Source organism: Euprymna scolopes, chromosome 2 (genome assembly GCF_053919585.1).
Source record: "Euprymna scolopes isolate OS-2025 chromosome 2, ASM5391958v1, whole genome shotgun sequence".
NCBI lineage: Eukaryota > Metazoa > Mollusca > Cephalopoda > Sepiida > Sepiolidae > Euprymna > Euprymna scolopes.
Genome location: NC_136483.1, coordinates 163,417,910 through 163,432,527, shown reverse-complemented (window position 1 = coordinate 163,432,527; position 14,618 = coordinate 163,417,910). Strand labels below are relative to the sequence as shown.

General features: G+C 34.6%; 1 long non-coding RNA gene across 7 annotated transcripts in view; it reads left to right on the top strand.

Moving 5' to 3' along the window:
• The window catches only part of LOC145298354 (uncharacterized), an 81,155-nt gene extending 66,985 nt beyond the window's left edge, over positions 1–14,170 (top strand). For 3 of the 7 annotated variants that reach the window (XR_013870639.1, XR_013870674.1, XR_013870650.1), the window contains exon 2: positions 8,638–9,331. This is a non-coding gene — a long non-coding RNA (uncharacterized LOC145298354). Of the gene's footprint in view, positions 1–2,199; positions 2,438–6,540; positions 6,579–8,637; positions 9,332–13,203 lie in introns of those variants that run through there. The other 4 variants (XR_013870681.1, XR_013870662.1, XR_013870668.1 and 1 more) reach the window with 3 other exon arrangements.
• The last annotated feature ends 448 nt before the right edge of the window (positions 14,171–14,618 follow it).

Here is a 14,618-nt window from a genome sequence, read left to right as displayed (position 1 = left end):
GAACTCCTCAACTTTTTAAGAAAATAAAAAAAACTATGGGCATGATTACAAAAATCCGAAAAATCAGAATAGTTGCAATTGTGTTTTATGATAGTTACGCCATCTTTGATTTATATATATAAAATCTTATATATATATATATCTTCTATAATATAAAGCTGAACGTCTGTGTGTGTGTCTGGTCACGAATAGGCTCCTATATGGTTGACTATTATAGAAAACTGATCACATATAATGATAGAAGATGTACCGAGACACAGGAATGGGTATGTTTGATCTGGCATAATAGTGACTCATTAAAATTGTGGGGTCTGCATACGCGCCTGGTCCACAAAGTATAGAAATAAAAAATTAAAAAAAAAACGTTTATAAGTGTTTTTGATATAGATGTACATAATGATACTTTGATAAGTATGTTTTAACTTAAATAGGGATGGTATAATAAAATTGTGGGGTCTGCATTCGCGCCTGGCCACCATAGAATGAAAATAGGCACAAACTTTAATAAAGACTTTTCATATCTATCTGTGTAAGTATACTTTGATAATATGTTTCAGTTTGAAGAAATATGGTGTTCGTTCACGCCTGACCTTCATAGAATGGAAATATGTCACAAAGTTTAACAAGATTTTTTAATATAGATCCACAGAATATTGTGATAAGTGTTTCAGTGTGAACAGGTATGGTATAATAAATTATGGGGTTTATCTATTTTATTTTTACTTTCATCATATTTTGCATTGGTTTTGATAACCCCAAATTCGAAGCTATCTCTTTACAACCCTTCCTTTTCATAACCTATCATACTTTCATAAATCAGTCCATTTTCTGTATGCTGTTTTTGAACCCAGTCAACTACGGGTACTTTTGCTAGTATATATATATATATATAAATATATAATATCCAAATTTTTTATATACATAATCACCAATTTGTCATCGTGTTTTCGCTTTGAAATGTAAGCAGCTTATAAAAATGATTGTAACCATTTGCGTAAATAATATATCTACTTTCCTGATATAGCCCTTATAACCACTTCTCTATACAGATTATTTTACCTTTTAAACTGATAACTGATAATCTTGAGCTGCTATAAATAAATCATTTTCCATAAATCATTTTACCATTTCATATATATATATTACCATTTCATATATATATATATTACCATTTCATATATATATATATATATATATATATATATATATATATATATATATATATATATATATATATAATTTCCGAATAGATTTATCCAACAATCAGCTGGTATGGAAACCTGTGATCATAAGATTTATAAAATATTACTGGTCGTAATATTCTATGTATTATCCAATCTAAATACGAATTGCTCAATATACAGGATAGAGAAAAAAACAAACTATAGTGATTCAATGAAATTAAAAAAAAAAAACTTTATTTAAATCAATGATTTTTTATTATTCCAAGTAAGACAAAGAATACTTTAGAAATTTTATCTCCTTATCCCATAGGGTTTCGATGCCTACCATCTCTTCAGAGGAGAAAACATTAGCAAATAGATATAACGGTATACACCCTATTTGCTAAAGTCAGTTAGACGTGGAAAATCATAATCAAAAATTGATTAAATAGCTATATATATATATATATATATATATATATATATATATATATATATATATATATATAAAGTTTCGTGGTTACTTGGAATAATAAAAAATCCTTGATTTGAATAAAGGTTCTTTTTTATTTCATTGAATCACTATAATTTGCTTATATATATATATATATATGAAATAAGAATTACAGTAAAGTTTACCAAAATAATCCAAGATGGCAAAACTAAAGTATATTATAAATATTGAAGAGTTAATATTTATATAGTAATCTCAACCAGATGTAAAAGCTCGATAAAACCAAATAGGAAATAGAGCTTAAAATAAGAACAAGTAGTTAATAAAACATGTTAAAAACACTTTGAAAAAGAGTTAAAAACATTTAATTGTAAAAAGAAAACACTAAATAAGTGGATTAAGGACTATCCACTTATTTTGTGCTTCATTTTTTAAAATTAAATATGTGTTCAACTCTTCTTCAAAGTGTTTTTTTTTAACATGTTTCATTAATTACTTGTTCTTATATATTAAGGTCATTTGAAACCATTTTCTACAATATAAATTTCACCTGTATGTATGTATGCCTAAAACTTTTGATAGGGGAAACGGATTTTCACGAGATTGGTATCATTTTGAAGCCGACCGTTCGGACGACAAATATCGGAAAATTGGCTGAAACATTAATTCCTTCATCCTCCACTAGGCACTTTTGTACAGGGAGGGTCGACTTTTTTTTTGCTGGCATTTTTTGCAAATCATTCAACCCTCGCATTCACGACGTCGATTAAAAGGCGTTATTTCGACCGACCGTGACGTCACAACGACGGAAGGCACATCGGTAAGACAGTTTTTTTTTTCACTTCTTTTTCCTCTGGCGCATTATGGTTTCGAGCCTGTTTACTACTCTTATTTTTATTTATTTATTTATTTATTTATTTATTTGCGCTAGCAATTTTCCTTCTTTTCTTCTTTTTTTTTTCTTCTTGCTCAACCAACACCGTTACATACACCTCCACTTTTCTGGCTTTGCATCACGGTTTTGAGCCTGCCTGCAAAAACTTTTCATACATTTATTTATTTTTTTTTGCTCAACACACACCTCCAAACACCCGGGAAACGCCGCGCACCCAGGCTAGTCTATAACATAAATCTCACCTGTCTGTTTAAATATTTGTATGTCTGCCTAAAACTTTCGAAGGAGGCGACAGATTTTCACGAGATCTATCTCGTTTTGAAGCTCGACCTTTCGGACAACAAATATAAAAAAAAATTGGTAAAAACATTAATTCCTTCACTCTAAAATGGGCACTTTTCTACAAGGAGGGTTGCCTTTTTGCGCCGATATTTTCGAAAGTCATCCCCTCTTTTCGATTGACTAGCCTTAATTTAAAGCTTCGCCACTTCCGGTTTGTCGATGGACGCAACGGCAAAGACCTCACGTTTTTTTTTTTTTCACATTCTACGCGGTACGTGTTCGAGCCTGCCTTCCTACTACCACTTTCTTTTTTTGCTCAAACACACCTCCAAGCACCCGGCTAGTGTGTGTGTGTGTATATATATATATATATATATATATATATATAAAGTGGCCTGGCAAGGCTACAGGGGAAACAATCAAGCAAAAAAAAAATTAAACCTAAGCGAAATTCCTCCCAAAGCAGCAAAACTAAAGTTGGCTTGCCAGGACACTATATATACAAATATTGGAAAATTTGGGCATATTTTATTGGTTTGAAAATATATCCGTTTTAACAATTGTCATAAAAGTTTAATCATAGAATAGTATTATAATCTTTAAAAATCCTGCAAAGTTTCATGTACTTTCTTCCTATAGAATAAAAGATATGAGCATTTCAATATTCAATTGGCTACGAGTATAGATATATCTATATACATATATGTGTGTGTGCGTGTGTGTGTGTGAGAGAGAGAGAGACCACTTTTTTTGACAATTTTATAAGTTCGAAATCTCAGAGACTGTTGATCAGAATTTAACAAATAAAGACTCGTTGGAAATGTCATGACCAGAATTGAATAGTAGGCTATGTGGTATTTGCTCTTAAGATCTCACATTAAGAGGATCATCCATCATCCAGAGTCTATTTTTGGCACTTTTTTTTACAGCAATAAAATGTTTCAATCATTTTTCCTAGTTTTGCATATGAATTACAAAATATCTGATATCTCCACAAAACCCCTGACCTTGATGAAGGGGAGACTAAAACTTGCTGCTATGGTTTCAAATGATCTAAAATAACAGCAGGGGAGACTTCATTTCAAATATTTCTCATATGTTATATATTCCCCTCTTTGGTTTTAATACATAAAGTAAATTTCACATATAATAAATACGTAACCTGCATGAATTAAAACACCATAGTTAAGCATATCTTACGACCGGGCAACGCCGGACAAACTACTGGTATATAAAATATTTTTTAATAAATACAATGTTTTTATAAGTATTTTATGATTATGCAAACATTAGTGTAGCAAGTGGTAATTATTGTCTAATCGAGAGATTCGAACCCAGTCAACAAAGCCATCCTTGGTTTTGCGGACTAACGGTTTTCTTCCAGGCTACCGGCAATTAAGATATAAATGGAATTAAATTAAGTACTTATGAAGCCATGTTAGCGAGCTTTCGCAATCGGCAGTCATGAGAGTATTCTAAGTCAAAATGGTGTGTATTCACTAAAGTTGACCGCTTTTTCTTATAGATTCACAAGCACCATGACAGCCAACAAACCGGAAGTCCAAGACTTGAGTTTCACCCTCATTTTGGCTTATCAGTTAAACATATCGAGCAAATGAGGGAGAAACTCGAATCTTGGTCTTCCGGCTTGTTGGCTATCATGGTGCTTGTGAACTGCGACGTGGAGCTGTGGAAATAATTATATAATCTCTCACATTCTGAAAATTCTATTACTAATTGCTCACTAGGTTAGTTTGGTGGATGGCATCGTCCATACAAGTATAAAATTCTTACTTGTGAAACATCGGCTTGGGTTATAGCTTGAATGGATCTTTGAGATGAAGTAAGTCCATTCCACAGTCAAATTTTGTTGCGGTTTGTTTAATCGAGCGTGTGGTACAGTGGGGTAAGAGGTAGTTGGTTACCTTTAATACATCTAAAACAAAGCTCCTATCTTTACATCATCAACGCTCTGATCCCCATCTGGCATCAATTGAAATGGATGGCTCTCGTCTAAGGGAAGCTCCATGTTTTGATAAGCTTCTGGGCTTGATCTTTACTCCTGACCTGAAATGGAACACGTGCATCAAATCCATTGCCAATGTTGCTGGAAAAATGGTGGGATCGTTCTACTACTCCAGTAGATATCTCACTGCTGATGCAATTCTCTACCTGTACAAGAGCCAAGTACGTCCAAGGATGGAGTACTGTTGCCACATCGGGGCAGGAGCTGCTAGAAAATATTATCCTTCCTTGACAGAGTTCAAAGTAAACTTTGTAACCTAGTGGGAGTGCTATTTCCTCTCCCCTGCAACCTCTTTCCCACAGATAAGACGTTGCGAGCCTGTCTCTATTTTATCGTTATTTTCATGGTAAGTGCTCGTCTGAGCTACAATTTATGCCCCCTCCCGTCCTGACTTTCACAAAAACACCCGTCTAGCTAAAACCATTATCAATAATTTCCCCCCCCCCCACTGTGCTTAAACCTAAACGTACATTCCATGAACAAAGTTTCTTACTTATAACTACACAACTATGGAACTGTTTCGTTTTCCTGCTTTCCAACTGACTGGCAACACATTCTGGAGAGAATCACAGCTGGTTTTTGTTGGAATTTTTTTGAGCGTATGAATCCATCTATGGCTACAATTAACCATTCTGTCAGGTCTGATACTATAGAGGACACATCCTTTTTAAAATGGAATGCAGAGGTAGATCTGATATAAATGTACAAAAGCTATCCCAGTCAGCTATAGAGTATCGATATACTGTATGATGGAGAGGTATGTCGGATTACATTTTGTTTTTATCTTATCTGAGACAACCGAGTGGTCAGAAGATTTCAGTGGGGACAGAACGGATGATGAACATAACTCAGAGCAAGTTGTGAGAAAAAGGTCAAGGAGACTTGCATACTAACCATCAGTGTCGGGCATACAGGTGGGTTCATGAGCAATTTGAGTTAGGTCATAAGCAATGGAGAAATCGTGACAGAACCTCCTCTCATCATCTGTCTTGTTTAAGTGGGCTAACTATTCCACATTGTGAACATTGAAGTCTCCACAGACGTGAATGTTAGCCGAAAGATGAGCAGACTGGACGTGGTTATTTTCTCAGATATCCTCTTAAAGATAGTAACTCCGCTGACTGGCTAACTAGAAACAATGCAAAGTGCCTCTACGACTGACAAACCACTAACACCGTGGCTATCTACAGGGTGGTCAAAAAGTCAGGTAACATTTTAAAGAAAAACGATGTTAGCAATACACGTATATTTAAGTACCATACATTGAAATATAAAATGAAACAAACATGAAATATGTTTATTTTGTTAACTTAAATCTTTCTTCAAAATGTTTAGAATTGTTCCCCTTTTTATTCCTGATTACCTTTAACATGTTACCTGACTTTTTGACCACCCTGTAGTTGAGTCTCTGACTTCTCTCTTCGACTGACTAGCTGGTGTGTCTGATCTGTTTCTCAACTTAATAATGTGTGTATATAAAAACTATCCTTTTGTTCACTGACGTCACAGGTCAATCTTATTTTTGTTCTAAATTAATTTTTGCTTTGATAAAACCAAAATTCCAGTCTTTGTTATATAAATAAACCCTGTAACATTGTTTATTTTGTTGAAATATTTCTTGTAATTATTTTTTTCCAACATTTCTTTTTGCTAATGAAACGTTCTCTATGGAATATTTCCTATTTCATAAACTGACTTTTACTTCAATTATGTCATTCAGCGTTTTCCGGGATACCAATATTCAACATTTAGCAGTCGGTAAGTTTCAAAGAGTTAGGTTTAATTACAAAGAATGAAAGCCAATTCCCCAGTTTATCTTTCTTTGGTTTTCATTTTTGAAGAGTTCGATTCGTGACAAGTGGAGACAACCACGAAATTTTCTCTGGAAATGCACGTAATACTTTGTAAATAAACTGTTATTTTAATTTGTTTCGAAAATTTTAATTTATTATGAAAACTGTTTTCAAAAACGAGAAAAAAGAAAGTATCCGTTAAAAAAATTAATTTCATTTAATAAATATTCGAGTAATTAATACTTTCTGTTGTGTTGGTGTGTTAATATATTAATTTATTCGTTTTTATTTCCCGAAAAACTTTTGCAACAGTTCCGTTAATTTTGTGGTTATCTCCCCTTGCCTGGATTCGAACTCTTCCAAACATGAAGACCAAAGAAAGTTAAAATGCAGAAGTGTTGAATGAAACAAAGTATTTGAACTTATTTTACCGATGCATGATCAAAGGAGAAGAGCCAATAATTCAACGGATACAGCCTCATACCAAGGGCGGTTACTCTGTTCTGCTTGTTTGAACTTTACCCTCATGAGACAGTGTGTCCTCCCTTGGAATGGGGTTTTTTGAAGCAGCAGCGGCAGTGAATGTTTTTCTTGTGTATCGACTCTCGATTAAATAAAAGATAAAACAAGTTGTTCATTTCAACCAATAACCGTGCAAGAAGCATTGATATTAAAAACCTCGCGCATATAAAACCTTAAACGCACAACGTTCCTTCTCTTTTTTTCTGTGTTTCTTCAACAGACAACACACTTCGTTTATCGCCCCTCCGCAACATACACCCTTAAAAGTTAACTGGTCTTTTGACCGAGGGCCCTCAACAAATGCAACAAGAGACATTCGCGAATTTCTGTACACCTAATGAAGCACGCACGCACAGGTCGATCACTGAACAAATATACATGGTTAATACATTCGCTCTCTCACAAAATAGACACGATAATATAAAACACATATCGTTATGTTATTAGGGAATGCTTGTACGCACCACCTAATTAAATAAGTAATTGTTAAACACGAAACTCTGAATAAAGAAACAAAAAACCTCTTTTATAAACGAAGCAACGGAAGGGTTTATTCAGACCAGCAACAGATTAGAATGTTCGGCTGTGTAGAGTCAAGCATGGGTTTCCTTGTGGATTTCGATCGGTTTCTTTGTGAACTTCTGTCGGTTCACAAGCGGTGTCAATTGGCAATTATTTCTTGTAAAATCGTCGATGCCGGAAGAAGAGAGAGAGAGAGAGAGAGAGAGAGAGAGAGAGAGAGAGAGAGCGTCTTGAATAGTGGTTGGTTTCTCTCTCTTAGTCGAATTCTGGGCCCAAAGGCCGGGTGAGTTTTGTTAAGTCCAAAGAAAGAAGTTGGGAACAGGTCCGTTCTAGATGGAGTTTTTGTGAATCCAAGATCTGGGAAAACGGTGTTGCTGTGATTTAACTTTTATAAACTTGGTCATGCGATTGACAGCTGACTTCTGATTGGACGAGTCAGAAAAGAAAGTATAATCAAAGTCTCGAGTCGCGAGAATTCGCTCCTGCTTGTGTTTATTGCAAGTTCGTCTGCTACATGCTTATTCATAGGAAAACGCATGCAGTGCAAGGCGAAACAAACGTGTAATCAATTTCTCCTTACAAACAAGAACGTTATTAGGACTCCCTGAACTTTCGTGTTCTACGAAATCTTATCTTTTTGCGCCTAAATTTATCTATAAAAATTAACTATAATTTTTTTGTACATTATACTTTTTTCAATCTACAAATTTAATAGTGATAAGTGAACCCGAATTTTTCTTTACAAAAGTTGTAATAGCTGTTTTACTTTTTTTATTTTCAAAGAAAACTTCTTTTTTCATTGGTATTAACCATTATGCTTCTTTGTTAATACAATAAAATACAGGGTATTCAAAAAAAAAAAATTGTCATTTCGTAGGCTAATAATTTTGCCAATTTTCGTTTAAATGAACTCAAATTTTCACAGCTTGTATAAAAACAGTTCAAGATCTTATGTTTAATGTTTGACATTATCTTTTTAGGTTGAGAAATGCCGTTCACTTCAAAAGGAAAGTCATTTTGCGTGTTGGAATATGCTCGAACATAGTCATCCAAGACCGTGTAGCGTGCCTTCTTTGCAAAATTTGCCAAAAATGGACCAACTAGTAAACAAGTTTGGATCTGGCACCAAATATTTCAATGAGATCGGTTATAAAATATACAAATCTTTTTTCCTTTAAAATATCAAAAAAATAAAACTTATGATGTTCAACATAAAGTTTGTGCAGTTTCATTAAGATACATTGAATACTTTCCGAGATATTGGCATTTAAAATGACAAAGATTTTGGGACACCCTGTATATGTCAAATCTTATAGAAGAATGTAAGTAAAGTCGGAATCTTATGTCTAACCCGTTTGGTACGTTTTTGAATAGAAATTGGTCACATCTTTGTAGATGTTACTTCGTAAAGCTATTGAAATAATTTAGAACAATGATGGAACAACCCCTCACGATTAATACCAATGTTTAACTTTTTATTTAAAAAAAAAAAAAATTAAATTACCTGAGGTTGACTCTTGCAATGTAACAGAGGCTCCCTTGATGTATGATATGAAGTTAATGGTTGATTGAATGGAAAAGAGTTTAATATAACGGGACACAGACGCATTGTCTGCATTGACAAGAAAGAAAAGGAACAAAAACAATGTTTAATTAAACAATATGTACAAACAATCCATGCGTATTTTTTTATTCCTTTCTGAATAATCTATATATATAAAGCGAAAATGTATGTGTGTGTGTGTGTTTGGGTGGTGGTGATCAAAACAACCGAATTAAAAAAGTTTTAAAAGTTTTGGTAGGAAGGAAGGATCGAACCCAAAGCTCTGAGATGAAGTTGAAAAATAAAACGTGAAAAAAAACATGACACCTCCAAACACCCGGGCAACGCCGGGTACCCCCCGCTAGTCTGTAAATATAAAAGCGAAAATGTGTGTATGCATGTTCACTTTTTGTGTATGTCTGTAAAAGTTTTTTTTTCCGTTGGACTTCTCAGCCGGCTCATTCGTTAAAACTTTATATCACATCTAAATCATAATATCTACCAATTAACAACGAGGGCCGCCTGTCTATTTAATTTGCTTGACTTTGAAAAGATAAATATTCAACATTTTTGATCACCGCATGTGCATTAAGCTTTTTCATATAATAAAAGCGAAACTAATTTTGGCGGTGGCGATCGCTGGAAACGTCTGAAAGCAATCAGCTTTGATCAATGTGGAGTTTCTCCTTATATCAGACAATTGCTATTCAATTTGGACAATCCCCTTTTTATGGGGAGCGGGTTTTCCCCACAACATCTTGGGGAAACAAAAAAAAATATTGCCCTGCAGTCAAAGTTGATCTTATTAAGTACGGGCACCTGCCAAGTTTTAATACTTAAATAAATTCAAACATGTTCCATTACTATTTCCTGATGGCCCAGTGGTTAACGTCGCACGTTTTCTTTTTCACACTTTAATTTCCAACTTCGACTCAAGGATTTGGGTTCGATTCTTCATACTTACCTACCAAAACTTTTTTATTTTACCCCCCCCCCTGACACAAACACCCAAGTATTTTGATTTACCCAAAACCACACACACCTCCAAACATCTGGGCAACGGCGCCCCCTTGCTAGTCTATATATATAAAAGCGAAAATGTATGTATGTATGTATGTTTGTTTGTTTGTGTGTCTGCTAAAAACTTTTGACCGACAGAACAAAAATTCACAGACTTGGTATATTAAAGCCCCACCCTCCGGACGACAAATATCGAAAAATAGCCCAAAAGGACCATCAGAAGTGCGTCAACTAATCGATTTTCTGCAGGGGGGGGCGCCAAAAAAGTGACATTTTAATGTTAAACATTACATATTTTTAAATCGATTTATAATTGCCCCCCCCAAAAAATACGGGCGCCAACTCTTCCACATAAAGTATACACGGGGCCGTTTATTTTGGGTCAACTTGTATTTAAAACCTGCTGAGTCATGTCACGTGATCTTGATGTCAGCAAGCTCTAATGGCAGTCTGAATTTAAAAAACATGTTATCGGTAAAAAAAAATTTAACCCTCACACAAGCTAAACTATGAACTTCTACGCTATGACAACGTTACCAAAGTTATTAGCATGTTAAAAATGGTTAGATACGATAGTTAAACGAAAAATAACAAGCCAAAAATGTGAAGTAAAGTAAAAAAAAAAAAAAAATATGCTTACAAAAAATATTAACGATCGAAGTTTTTACAAAAAAAAAAAAAAAAAACAGCCAGACGCCATTTTGTTTTTAGTAACAGTCTTTAGAGTAAGGAAGATGAAGTGAGAGAGAGAAAGAGAGAGCCACATACACAAACAGAGAGGGACAGACAGATGTCTAGACAGGAAACGAAATACGTAATTTAATAAACGCTAATGTGAAGTAAAACAAAAATAAATAAATAAAATACTGCCATGTCATCTCGTAACGCTCCCGCGATAACCTCATTTAGTGGCTATCTGTCAATCAAACCTCTTTCACTCGCTTTATAAGCCTTATTTTTACACTATAATCAATTCCTCTTACTCTTGGCCTACACGGTTAAGTGGTTGGAGTTTGTTTCACCTCCGCGTCAAGGCTCCCGAGTTCCATCCAGCCTCACAACCAAAATTTTTTTTTTCTTTTACATCTTTAGACACGCGGGCAACTTTTTTTTTTTTTTTTTTTTTTTTTTTTTTTTTACTTCGCTTATTCTTTAGTTTACTTCCCCTCCCCCTATACACACAGGGTTTTTTTTTTTCGCTTTTTTTTCCGATTTTTTAACATCGTTTCAGGGTTATTACTTATCCCCCCTCCCCATACACACACCTACAAACACCCGGGCACGCCCCCCCGCTAGTCTATAAATATAAAAGCGAAAATGTATGTGTGTTTGTGTGTCTGCTAAAAACTTTGACAGACAGAACAAAAATTCAAATTTGGTCTCACATGAAAGCCCCATCCTTCGCCTGACAGATCTCGAAAAATTGGCCAAAAACGTTAATTTTATCCTAAAATCAGCACTTTTCTACAGGGGAGTCAGCAAAAACCGTCCTCTCATGACGATGTCGCTTCTATGCATATGTCATACGACGTCGTAACCTGATTTACTTTAAAGATTAAAAAAAATGACCTAATTTCGTGTATGTTGACGTAGGTCGCTTGGTTAGAGCGCTGGGTCATTATCTGAAGGTTTTGGGTTCGAATTGTGGTGTGAGATGTCTACTTTTTTTTTTTTCGAATTTTTAAATTTTAATATTGAAGCAGAGTTATTTAAGCCATTTTTCACGTTTTTTTTTTTTTTTTTTTTTACTTTGCTTATTCATAGGAATAACTACCTCCGACCGACCACACCCATAAACACCCGGGCACCCACCGAATTTTTTCAATTTTAATATTGAAACCGGCTTATTTAAGCCATTTTCCAGTGTTTCTTTTTTTTTTAAGAAGTTTTAACGTTCGTTTTTCTGTTTTCTTTTTCCGATTTTTACATTAACAGTTTGCCTTACGTTAGTTGTTTTTTCGATTTAAGTTTTAACTTTTATATAATTAATATTTAAAAATATTTACTTCGCTTATTCTTGTTTTGATTACCCCCCCACCACCACCCGAACACACACCTCTAAACACCCAGGCAATGTAAAAAATAAATCTCTATATATAAAAAAAGTGTGTGTTTGTATGTCTCACAAAAATTTCAAAGTTCGATCCTTCGGACGACAAATATCGAAAAATTGGCCAAAAACATTAATTCCTTCAACCTCAAGTCATCTTTTCATTTCGATTGCCTACACTTAATCTGAATGCTTTCGACTTCGGATTGCGCCAGGGAGGATCGGTAAGATGTCAGATTTTCTTTCACTTTCTTTTCTGCCTTTGAGCTTACCTACCTACTACCACTTTTTTTTTTTTTTTTTTTTTTTTAAAACACTTCTCTTCACTCTAGCTGCCCGTTATTGTTTTGATCCCCCCCCCCCGCTACAATTTTTTTTTAAAACACCTCTCCACCAGGTACCCCCCCCCCACTATATTTTTTTTACTCTCCTCGGTTTTAATCACCCCTACCACATTTTTAACACCTCTCTCCACCCAGATTTATTAGTTATTTTAAACCCACCTCACTACACTCAGACAACGCCGGCTACCCCCCGCCCCTAGTGTTATATAAAAGACTGGTCACGATTTTGAAAACATTGTAATGTTATTTTAACAATGTTATATAACCTTTCTTAAAAAAAGTTTTATTTAATTTATTTCTGGAACTTTTCGAAAATATACATCTTTTTTCAAAGAAAACTTTTCTTCTTGATTCTAGCGGTATTAACCACAAGGAGTGGCCTCTTCGAGGATACTGCCAAATATTCACCTTAAGGCATATTGACACTAAAACTGACTCGGAGCCATGTTAAAGGAGACATCCTGAGTGGGGAATTCTGTAGCAAAACGTTTATTCACATAACATTTAAATTTCTGCATGTTAGTTGAGTGAACAAACCAGAGAGAGAAGAGAAAAAAAAAAATTGTATTGTATTTTATTTGTTTTCCAGGTTTTGGAGCAGCGAAGGATAAATCATGTTCACCCTCTATCTTCATCACAGGAATTCAAGGCTAAAATTCTCAGGTAGTACAAACTGTCTGCACGTTTGCATTCGACTGTGAGACAGTGTGTCCTCCCTCAGAAGTAATCATGGCCAATGCCGTCATTGGAGATTGTTATAGACCCGAGAAGCTTTTTCTCATAAACCATACGCCAGTAAGTAGCAATGTAAGTTAACTAGTACGAATTTTGGCGAGGGTTACATTAGTACATGTCAAGATAACCTAGCAACAAATGGAAATTTACCTAACAGGTAACGTGATTGAAGTGGAGACCAACTTCAACTCCACAAACAAAACGTGATATGACGATAGAAATGAGTCACATGTTGAACAACAGTTATTCTTTTCACTTGGGAGTCACCACTTATCAAGGCCTAAAGATCACTCGAGGATAAGGGTTAATGAATGTAAGGTTGTGGTGTAGTAATCACTAATGGTTGGATAGAATTTGATTATTTATGGGGAACATCTTAACAGGAACTCGTTTCCATTGGACTTGAAAGCCACCATGTTGTATCCAACCAGGAAGTTGGAGTTTATTTTAGATAGCGGTATGAGATTATGTAAGAATGTATTGATCTGAGCTGATGTTAACAATGCCTCCGCCCGTCTGTCTCAATTCTCAAGTAAAAAAAATTAATTAATTCTAACTAGGTAGTCTCTCCTCCTCCCCATGAGCAAACTAGATAAAACCTTGGAAAACCAGACAAGTTTCAATGTTGATTTGTGTGTACCAGTAGTTTTGCTTGTTCAACTAAAAAGACAAGGTTCTCAACTGTAAGAGGATCACGACCCACATGAGAAAAAGTGACAATGCAAATGTAGACCCCCTCCCCCATGTAAAAAAAAAAAAAAAAAAAAAAGTTATCGATTGATCAGGGACGAGTGCACACATGTTCAAGTCTGCGTTTGATCTCACTAGTGAAAGCGTACATGTGCCAATCTGCAAATTTACAAAAATGACCATGTGAAACCGCTTCATTTGATAAAATGCTGCACAAGGAAGCAATCAACAGAGATTAACTGGAACATGGATCATTCCATTTTTAAATCCTATGTCGTATGACTAAATTAATCAGGTACAAGGTTCTGAAATTTTTAAGATGAGGATTGATAATTCAGATTCCCAAGTTCAACAATACGCCTTAAGGTCGTAGGTTACACTGAGCGAAACATTGCAAGAATACTCAAGATGAAGACAGTTCAAAGGCTTCAAATAATACCCAGGAGATTTACTTTAATTATCAGTCACCTTATAATAAAGACTAATGTTTATATTTTTATATAAAGAAAAATGAAATAGTAAAGGTTGGTGTTTTGTGATATAAGCATTGTTTTAAAAAAAAAAAAAATTCATATTTTA